The sequence below is a fragment of the Diabrotica undecimpunctata genome, chromosome 5 (assembly GCF_040954645.1).
Source record: "Diabrotica undecimpunctata isolate CICGRU chromosome 5, icDiaUnde3, whole genome shotgun sequence".
Classification (NCBI taxonomy): domain Eukaryota; kingdom Metazoa; phylum Arthropoda; class Insecta; order Coleoptera; family Chrysomelidae; genus Diabrotica; species Diabrotica undecimpunctata.
This window is the reverse complement of record NC_092807.1, coordinates 1,026,061-1,038,037: the sequence shown is the minus strand read 5'-3', so window position 1 is coordinate 1,038,037 and position 11,977 is coordinate 1,026,061.

Below are 11,977 nucleotides of genomic sequence, written 5' to 3'. Positions count from 1 at the left end.
TGAAGACTGGAACGGTGGCATCACCATTGGCGGGAAGAAGATTTGCAACTTGAGATATGCAGATGATACTACTATCCACGCTAGTTCTGAAGCTGAATTGATTCACCTGCTACAACGGATAGAAGACGTAAGCTTAACGATGGGCCTTAAAATAAACAGAGATAAAACGAGAATCATGATAATTGACAGAGCTAACAATAATCAAAATCATCTGGTCATGATAAACAATATCGCTGTTGTAGATAAATTTGTGTATCTAGGCTCATTAATAACCAACAAAGGAGGCTGTACTGAAGAAATAAAGCGGTGGTCAGCACTCGCAAAAAGCGCTATGGCAAAATTAACAAAAATTTGGAAAAGCCATGAAATAACTACCGATACAAAAATGAGACTAGTAAGAAGTCTAGTTTTTCCAGTTTTTACTTATGCATCGGAAAGCTGGACCCTTACTGAGAAAGACAAAAAGAACATAAATGTATTTGAGATGTACTGCTAGAGACGAATGCTGAGAATACCATGGGTGGCCCGAAGAACAAATTAATCCATACTGGACCAGCTAAACATAAAGAAAAGACTAAGAACACAAATATCAGAACAAATAATAAGCTATTTTGGACATGTGCTTCGAAGAAATGGTCTTGAAAAACTTACCATCCAGGGAAAAGTAGAAGGCAAAAGAAATAGAGGTAGATCTCCCACACGATACACGGACCATATTGTTGCTACCATTGGCGCTCCATTGTCAGAATGTGCTAGAATGGCAGAAGATAGAAAAACGTGGAGGAACATTGGGAAATTTAGCTAATAGCTTCATGATATCACGACACCTGCATCAGGTTAACGACTAGAAGAAGAAGAAGATAGGTCAATAGTAGTATCATCATTCGTGAAACACGTTGCAGAAACAGAAGGTCTGTGGATTTTAGCTTCATGACTACTGTCTTGTCTTGAGTCCGTATGTTTTGTAGCGAGGGACAATGCTCCTAAAATGAAATTGTAACATGAAGTTACCTAGACTTTAACATAAATATAATTTTTGGTTCTAAATAACTTTGTAGATTAAATATAGTTAGGCTATCTTATTTATATCATTAATTATTTGTATCATGTGTTCATTAAAAAAAAAACCTCTAGCTACTTTAAAAACAATTGTTCGTTTTTACGTACGTTATAACATATTTCATAAAATCTTCCCCCATATGTTAATTACTGACAGCCGAATCCTTGGCCGATCATATACATGGTCGATGATTATAAACATAACCTTACTTTAGTATAATGTAAAAATACACAAAAATACACATACATTTTTGGTGTGGTCCTTTTCTGACAAAATTTCAAAGGTAATTAGAGGTTAATGAACATATATGATAGTTTTATTTATAAATATTACATTACCTACCAGGTATCTTTGTTAGTACTGGATTTGTATCGTCTTCCATGATTTCCAACAAAATCTTTTCCCAATCCTTCAAAACAATTTTCTTATTTCCAGTTCTATTAATATCAGTCTTTTCCTTGAGTCTCGATTTCATGTTATTAATTTTTTGTAGATTTGACTTGTTATTTGTGAACTGAAATTAAGCTCCCATTGTTTTTTCATGGCTTTTAAGTGCTTTTGAGTTTGTGACTTGGACAAAAGTATAGGAAAATCACGTAACATATGCACAAATTCCATTTGGGATTAGCAACCTTTATTACTTTCGTCTTCACTGCTTTCACGCATTGTAACAACAAAACAACACGATGATTAATTCCTTAAATAAAAGGCAATGGAAGATTAGGCCGAATGCTATCAAACAGGCTCTGACAAGTTTAAAAGTAAATAGAGAGCATCTACCCTTATGTACTGTGAGCAGAAACTCATTACATAAAAATATTTTTATTCATATGAAATCGAGTACAAACTTATACTTTATTCTCATACTCATGAGAGCATAATCGGAGTTTATACTCCCTTTTTATTTATACTACCCAATGTGTTATTAATCGCCATATTCTAGTTTTATTTTCCAATTTCATCAAATAACCTACTTGCTTTAAATGCGTACCTTATGTGATTCTTGATATAAGTATGTCACTGCATTTTTTACAAACACATACCTGTATTTCTGAAATGAGGAAGAACGATCCAACCACAGTTCACCTCAAGAAGAAATTAAATGCACATTTAACAATATCAATACCAATAAATATCAAAGATAGAATAACTGGCTGGCTCCTCACGTAGATATCGTTCCTCTATTTCTAAAACAGCTATCACTTTAATTGAAGGCACCTACAAGCCATTCCAAAAGTATTTTGTTACCTATCTCGTTTCTTCGTTGATTAGGAGGTCCTAGATGGGATTTCTTTTCATTTTTTCATCTCGGACTGGCGACAAAGCTTTGTCACGCGATAAAAAGTCAGACTGAGAAATTAGTGTGTTATTGGATCCGATGGAACGGGAAGTAATTGCTTTTTAGAATTGTGGTATATTAATAGAACTGCTTTTTTAATTTTCTCGATATCAGACGAAGTATTCAATTAAATTAAATCGGAGGAATACGTAAAGGCACTTCAAGATAGTTTAAACTTTAAAAAGTTACATTTAAGTGAAACATTACAAAAAATATTTTTATCTAAATCAAAATTAAATTCTAAAATATTTCTAATATGTTGAGCAAACTCAATACAACTAAATTTTGTGTATTTAAGAACAGAGTAGATCGACTCACAACAAATTTTGCAAATATCATTAGGTTCTGGCAGTCGATCCGCATGAAATATCCATCTGGGTGGATGAGCAAAGCAATTGCCATCAGGAACGAATTAAATCATCAAAATGCAATGATTTGAAGGGTTCGCAACATTGGGGCGTCGCAGGAGATCCCGATGCCCTTAATTGAGCATGTTCGAAATGAGGTTGCGCAAAGTTTAAGAGGTATATAAAAACAATTAATACATAGAACATACTAGAAAAAAGTCCATACTGGTGTGTTTTTTGTTATATTCTCTTAAAATTAGGCATGGGACTTAGGCAATTTTCAGTTTTCATTGCAAATGGAGTTAAGCCAGTTTCATATTACAATTTGGCTTGGTTGGTTTTGTGTACGTGTTGTGATTTCAGAAATAAAATAAAGAGATAACAAATCTCGAGTGTACTGACGCATTTTTGTTCCTTTTTTAAATTTTACCTCCAGATCAGTCAATTTCAATATCATAGGACAAGTTATGCACAAAGCCAAAGGTCCTATGTTTTGGGCTGATTTCCACATACCCTGAAGGAAGGGGGTTTATTTGAAACCCGTGCATTTAATTTACGCGTGAAATTCGTATAATATATTCATGAAATACATATAAATCAGACTTAAATATATATTTTTTTTTCAGAATAAATGAGAGTTCAAAAAGCTTTAAAATACTAAGTAAAGTGACACTTACAAGTAAAGATAAAGATGGTGCTTCCTCGAGCCAACACAAAAACAAGCTAACTGTTATTACTAATGTCAATAAACTCCTTGAAAAAACCGAGCCAAAAGTTGTCATTTTAAGCGACTTTCTTCTAAGCAATTTTTTTTAAATCAAGATTATTTATTCGATGCAATAAAAAATTTAAAAGAAAAATGTATCCAAGCCCAAAAAACTCTTAATGTATCTAGGGAAGATTTACAAGAAAATATTGATCCCAACATAACCGGCAATGAAGATTTTGTCCAGGAAATCATAGAACTAGATAACATTGATATTTTAGATGCCTTTATAGACCTAGATTCACTAAACAACGCCGATGTAACTAATGAAGAGGCTAACGACAAAAACAATCTAAGACGGGATAATGTTTTGAATATCGATGAAGAGAAACTAGAAATAACTAACAGTACAAACTTTAACGTTGTTTCTAAAGGCAAAAATACAAATGAAATAAGAAACTCAACTGGTTTTGAAAACAATATCGATATAAATGCCACGAAAATAGAAAATTCCGGGTTAAATGATGACTGGTTAGAAAAAGAGAGTAGATCAGAAGCGGTAAAAAATGTTGCTGCAAATAATGATATTAAAAAGCGCAAAAGGAAGGAAAACAGATTAAGCGACAGTCAAAACTGGGAGTACAATACCAACAAGAAGAAGAGATAAGAAGGGACATCATATAAGGAAAGAAAGGATAATACATTTGTAATACAGAAACTTCTTCTTCTTCTTCACTGGCTTTACAACTCGGGGTGAGTCTTCGCCGCATCCACTATCGCCCTTCATCCTCTACGATCTTGCGCTTCTATTTCCCGTTGTAGCCGAATTTTAGATAAATCGGCTTCAACATCATCCTTCCATCTTTTTCTCGGTCGGCCTACTGATCTTCTACCATCTGGTCTTTCAAAAAACACTCATCCTATGATCGTACCACGTGACCTACCCATCTTATTCGGTTTGCTTGATACGTCTAACTATGTTTTCAGTTCCATACAGAGTCACCAATTCAGCATTGCGGCATCTTCTCCAATCCCCTGTCATCTCATTGAGGGCCAAAATTATTCTGAGAACCTTTCTTTCAAATACTAGAAGCTTATTGATTTCCCGGTGGTTGAGAGTCCATGTTTCACTGCCATATGTAATAATTGGGCGAATAATCGACTTGTACAGTGTTAATTTAGATTTTCTTTTTAGCAGCTTCGATCTTAATAATGTTGAAAAGGAGTATAATGCTCTATTTCCTGCAGCTATCCTTGCTGAGACCTCTTTTTCTATGTGGTTGTTCGCTGTGATTATCGCCACCAGGTATTTAAACTCCTTTACATCTTCGAAGTTGTGATCATTAATACTGATGTTCTGCCTAACTCTCGGTCTTGGATTTTTGGTTACTACCATGTATTTCGGCTTTTCTTCATTTATTCGGAGACCCAGACTACCTGTTTCCTCCTCGAGCTGTGAAAACACCTCTCTCATGTCTCTTGTAGAATGCATGACTGCATCTATATCATCAACAAAGGCCAGCAACAGTTTTGTTCCTTGATCAGCAAATCCTCCTGTCAGCTCAGACGATATTTTACTTATTGCATATTCTAAAGCAAAATTGAACAGCAACGGTGACAAGGGGTCCCCCTGCCTAAGTCCTGAATTTATATTAAATGGCATCGATGTTCTGATTTCTATCTTTAGCTGCATTAGTAGTCGCCTAGAATATCTTCCGAATATGGTGTGAGTCTCTTTAGCAAGATAATTGATAGCACTTTATATGATGTTCTACTAAGCGATATGCCTCTATAGTTTCGGAATTGTTCTTTGTTTCCTTTCTTATATATGGGAATTATAATGCTTCCATTCCAGTCTTTAGGCATTTTCGTGTTGCCATACTCTCAGAATGATGTCATACAATTTTTGGTGTAAAAGGTTTCCTCCTATTATTAACAACTTTCCATTTATGCCATCATTTTATGGTGCTTGATGGTCTTTTAGAGACGTGATCGCATTCTTTACTTCCTCAAGTATTGGTGCTGGTATTTCGATATCTGCAGAATGAAACGTAATAGCGGCTTCCTCCGTCTCACTTTCAATATTTAGTAAATTCCGAAAGTATTCCTTTCATCGTTCGACGATTTCCGTCTCTATCGTTATAAGTTGCTTCATTTCTCATAAGCTGTGTTACTCCAACACTTGCACATTTTCTGACTGACTTCACTTCACTCAAGAATTTCCTTATTTGATTTCTCACGCCACTTCTGTCCATTTCCCGGATTTGCTGTTCTAGATAGCTCCTCTTTTTAGTTCTGAATAGTAGCCTTGTTTGTGCTCTTCTTTTGTTAAAATCTGCTTTGTTCCCATCTGTCGGGTCTTGTAGCATTTTCAATCTTTTTTTCAATTTTATTTCCAGAATTTCCTCGGATCCTTTGTCAAACCATTTCCGTTTTGGCGAGTCCTCTTTTTTCCAATGGTTTCCTTAGCTGCTTGTTCTATAACTGATGCCACTTGCTGCCATGCTTGTTCTAACTCTACATTATGCTCTTCCTCTCCCAGCAATTGGAATCTGTTGCTTATTGTCACTTGATAATCCAGTTCTTTATTTGGTGTTTGTAGAGCTTTTATGTTCCATATCGCTCTTTTCTCTTTTTGTTCCAGCTTCTGTATTGATAATCGCGTCCTTAATTAGATTTCAACAGTGCAGCAGTGCAGAAACATAAAAGGAAATTAAAAATTAGGTGTTCGTGTGAAGAAAGAACATCGAAAAAAATCACTTTCAAATTTTATAGTTTAAGCGAAGAAGAAAAAAAGCAGATATTTCAAAAATTCTGAAGCTTTACATGAGAAGAAAAAAAGTATTTGTCAGTGGAAAAGCGATTGTCTCAAGTATCAAAAGAGCCAGAAACCGAAAATCTAAAGGGGAGTGTCGAAGAAAATGCTCTTTTTCTTTCTTTCTAGACAAGAATTGCTTGGATTGACCCTATTTAAATATATTTTTGAGAAGTTAAATTTGTCTTTATTCAGTCCCAAAAAAGACGAATGTGATATCTGTGTAGGATATCGAACACCAAACGTTTCAGAGTTAGTTTATCGAGAACACAGAATTAAAAAAAACTTAAGGGGTGCGTAATGAAAAAGAAAAGGAAAAGAAGTCACTAAATCAAGTTTTTACCATGGATCTTCAATCTGTTTTATTGTGCCGGCAGTCAAACGTGTCTGCGCTCTATTATAAAACTAAATTGATTCTTCACAATTTTACTAATTTTGATGTTCATACAAAGGATGGTTACTGTTTTTATGGCACGAGTTTTATGGAACGAATATTTGCACTTTTTTATCTACCAAAGTCTTACCAAATATGGATCCAACAACAAATTGATTATCCTTTGCAATGACGGTTGTGCACAGAATCGCAATTCCACTTTATCGAATGCCCTTTTAAATTTTTCAATGAAAAATAATGTTTGTGTTATTTAAAAATACTTAGAGAAAGGGCATACATAAATGGAATGCGATTCTATGCATTCGACAATTGAAAAGAAGATTTCAGGAAGGGTAATAAATGTACCAGCTGACTATGTTAATTTTATAAAAAATTCGTGATAGAATTCGAGATAGACCTTATGATGTACAATATTTAATCAATGCTTATTTTAAAGATTTTTCTAAAATCAACTTGCTCAATTCAATTCGTTCTGGACGTAAAACTAGTGACCCTACCGTGCAAAATGTTAGAGCAGTAAAATACAATTCAGACGGATCCATAGAATATTAGAATGGAAACGTCTGTCTCATGAGCTGTCCAAGGTATGCGCAGTTTTCTTTTCCAGCTATACATCTCAAAGGCATCAATTTTTTGGCGCTCGCATCCGCAAAGAGTCCAAGTCTCTGCCCCGTATAGTAATATTGAGAATACAAGGACATTTACCAGTCCCATCTTGATATTTTGAGAGATAGATTATGTCTTTCCAAACTTTAGTTAGGTCCACTATCTGGTATTCCTGCAACATGTTTGACAGTTGAATAGTGTGGAATCTGCCGACCACCATTATTTTTGTCTTAGCTTTATTGATTTTCAGACCAACTTTATTGCTTTCATACTCTTCGCAGGAGATTAATATATTAATTAATAATTAATATAAATCATACTATATTTGCATCGTTTTGAAGAACATCAACATGAACATGACAATGAAGAACGTTACCTTTTTCGATTCGAGGAATTGACTCGGACGAGCATCCAGAGTCCGTGTATGGAGTCCTCGAAATGAAACATCATTTGAACATCGCGCAGCTCGCAACAAAGCCTGCTAGATCCAACGATAACCACATATCGTTGGGGTAACAATTGAATTAGCCGTTTAACGTCAAGTTTGAGTAATGGCCGGTAACCCTACGCCCCTCTATACCGTTGCTGATTAAAATGTAATCTAATATTACGCTTCCGGAAAATACACCGAACGTAAACTGAATATTTTGGCTTTGTTATTTCGATTTGATCGTTTTATTTGTTTGCCGGATTAAAATCTCATCTGGTCCAGTTCGTTAGTATCAATTAAGTATACACCAGAATATTGGCAATTGTTTTGCCCCCGTTGTCTCATTTATCACAGCGTCAAACAATTTTTCCACCGACCGATGAATGTTTTATGTAAATTTGATGAAAGGTGTGTGCCAAAGAACTGCCCATTTACGCAACTGATGTGGCCATCCGGAAAAATGTTTATTATCCTCACGTAGCTATATATTCTTATAAATATAATTGCCACTGCGTTAGACCCAGCACACACCTATCATACGGCCTTCAGATCCTACTCCAATCATACATAGTTCAACCGCTGGGTACCGTACTGTATACATGGAATGAAATTACTGTATCCATTATGTAAATTAGATGGGAGACAACATATTCGTATTTCAAAGAAAAAATTTACATAAGATGAAATAGTTTTTTTCCGTGCCGGTGTAGTTTCCAAGAAGAAGGGGTTCTGAATTGAGTAGAGGCTCTTCACTACTTCTTGGAAAACATACTCGGAGGTGGGTAGTTCTCAACCTCAACACGGCGCGTCCCAATGGCTGATAGGGAACGTCCTACAAATATGTGGGATAGGTGTGAATAAGGCATTGCCAAATAAACATCCGCGGATCAACTGAAAGCATGGCATAGGGCAGCAGCTATGCCGTTACAGGATCGGAGCGGTAGAGAAAAAACTCTTTACTGGTCTGATACTGAATTATCACAGGCGGTAATTATGATTTAACTGATTGTGATACTGCGAAGTAACCGAACGATTACCGGTAAAAGTAATCCCCCATTTGTTGGTCAACAGCTACGGGTGGAAGAACTGACATGTGGTAGGGCACTTGGACCTATGGAGGTCATTGACCTGGAGCTGAGAAATTGATTCCAAAGGCATAAGAGTTAAACTAGCCAACGACATTGAGATGTGGAAAGCCACGAGATGACTACCACATTAAAGATCCGTGAGGAGATCCCCAGGACACCACAATGGCTAAAAATTCCAAAAAAACTAGCCCTCAGTCCCGGGCACCCCTTAAGTGGGGAGAGGTTACTAAGAATCCCCCGGTCAGCCAATAATGTCCCAAAAGTTAAAAAGATCGGTACGTGGAACATTCCAAGCATGTACCAAGCAGGCAAAGCAGCAAATAGTATTCAAGAAATTACTCATAGATATTTTAGGATGTAGTGAAGTTGATAGCCAAAAACAGAAATGGCGTAGCGATAATAGTAAAAAGGGAAATAGCTAAAACAGTAATAGGATTTACGCCCATATCAGATAGATATCCATATCTTCATCCACATGCCCATATCTGACAGAGTTGTGCCAATGAAAATTAACCTAAGTCCCTCTAATATAAACAGCATTCAGGTCTACGCACCGATATCAGAATCCACTGAAGAAGAAATAAAAAATTTCTGTCAGACTCTAGAAGACTCTCTAAAACTGACCATAGAACATGAACTTAATATTATCATGGGCAACTTCAGATCCAAAATAGGACAAGGTGAAGTCGAGAATGTCGTAAGGTCATATGGTCTTGGCATAAGAAACGAAAGAGATGAAAAACTGATCCAATTCTGCCAAGAAACGGATATGGTTGTAACGAATACACTTTTTAAATTACATCCAAGAAGACTTTTACATGCAAAGCACTCGGCGATATTCCAGGGAAAATCATAATAAACCAAATTGATTTTATCAACATAAACAAAAGGTTTAGAAATTATATCACCTCAACAAAAACATATCCAGGCGCAGATGTCTTCTCAGATCTATTTATCTCAGTCTATTGGTTGCAAATATCAACATATGACTCAAAATAATTCATAAGAAAATGAGACCCAAGATAGATATAAGATTACTAAAAGAAAATGACATTAAGAAAAATGTAAACAAGGTGATAAGAGCAAATTTAGATAAATTCACAAACAATAAGAAAGATAGTGGAGGCAAAGGAGAAGTGACTTACAGAAACATGTAAAATCATCATCATCATTGGTGCTACAGCCCTATAAAAGAGCCTCGACCTTCCCAAGTTTATTACGCCAGTCAGTTCTATCCATTGCCAACTGTTGCCAGTTTGCTGCCCCTATTTTTCTACCATCCTCATCTACACTATCCCTCCATCTGAGTTTTGGCCTACCCCTAATTCTACTTCCCACAGATTGTGTCATAAGGATTCTTCTAGGAGGGTTGTTCTGCTGTGATCTTGCCAGATGTCCTGCCCATCTTAGTCTTCCTATTTTTATAAGAGATACTACGTATTTACCACCAAATATATATTTATATCTGTGATGTATCTCGTAGTTGTACCTCCTTCTCCAAACAACATTTTCACAGATGCCACCGAATATTCTTCTCAGCATCCTTCATTCAAATATAAGCAGGAGCAGAAGAATTTAAACAGAAACATGTAAAAACTTAAAGAAAAAACGCGATGACACACTTCTCCACGAGAAAATAAAGAAACTAACTGGAAATACACAAAAACCTGCCTAAAAAAATGACATACATTTTCTCCAAAATTCCTGTCATTTGAATTTTTTTTAGTCCCGACTACATTTAAAAAAAAATAATACAGGATTAACTGCCGTGAAAACTTCGATAAATCGAAAAACTCGTTCAATAATAGATTAATTATGACTAGAAGATAAACAACTTTAAAATGATTTCACCTGGTTCTTAATGTGTTTCGGAGACACTGCTCGAATTAACGTTTTTCGACATCCTCATAACAAAACTAAAACCATTTAGACCACTCTTGTGGAATGTAACCCCTTTTTTACGTTATTTTACTTAAAATTAGTCGACCCATATAAAAGCAATTAGGCCAAAAGCAAACCAATAACAATAAATCTGCTACGCAATCTTATCTCCCGAGGGTCGTTTTGTCGAAATTCTACGTCCAAAAACAAATGACGGCCGGTCGGTGGTCGATTTTTTTGTCTAGACACTTCCGGTGCTACCTGTATAATCTCTTCTACTTCTGTAATTTCTTCTGTTTTCCGGCGAGCACTGTGTGTTTTGGGCACTAGGCCTACCTGCCTGTGGTTCATTCACAAATTCGCGAAATTTACTATGGGAATCGTTTCGGTCGGGCACAAATTATAGGGCATTTCTCTGTGTTTTTTACAAATTGGCGTAGCTGTGTTATTTATCAAGCCGCTGAGATTCGGTGTGTCATCAGAAGATTTATTTAATGTGACATTTCCGTACACAGAAAATATTAAGTTAAAAAAACTGCAAGGTTATTTTTTACAAGTATACATACAATAACAAACAGATTTAAGAAAAGATAATATCTTGCAAAAAATAAATCACTAAAAAGTATATGGCAACTTAACAGATTTATTTATTTACTTATTTAACTCAGTAGGCCTTAGTTAGAAATTAGGGTCTTGTAAACCTCAAAACTTTTAGAATAATCTGGCGGAAGAAATACATTTTGAATGTTGTTGTGTTACTTTTAGCTTAAAAATAGTATGTGTTGTCTTATTAACATTTACAGAGTCTCTTCTGGCGATATTAAGATATTTGTAAACAAACTTTACTCGTGTCTAAATTATTATTTTAAACATTTTAAAACCACTACTTTATGCGTCGATTTTAATATAGATTATCTTAAAGACTCTAAGGAAAAAGTTTTACTTACTGATTTTATACAAAGTTTTAATTTAAAATGTCAAAATGAAGAATCTACACGAATCTTTACAGACAAAAATGGAAAAACTTCTAAAACTAAATTAGATTATTTTCTTACAAACTGGTCACAGCAATATGAAGAAATTATCAAAGACTTTATTTTGGGAGATCATTTTGGTTTGGAGTTTTTGTTATTAGATGCTAAATCAAAAAAAGTACAAGGTAGAATAAGTCAAAACGTAACATTCAAAAATCTTTCTCAATCGAATTTATTAAATCTACAAAACAGATTTTTCACTGAATATTTTGAACAGGTTTACGAATATCTTGGTGACCCTAAATTGGCATTTGAAACATTTTTGAAGGTACTTACG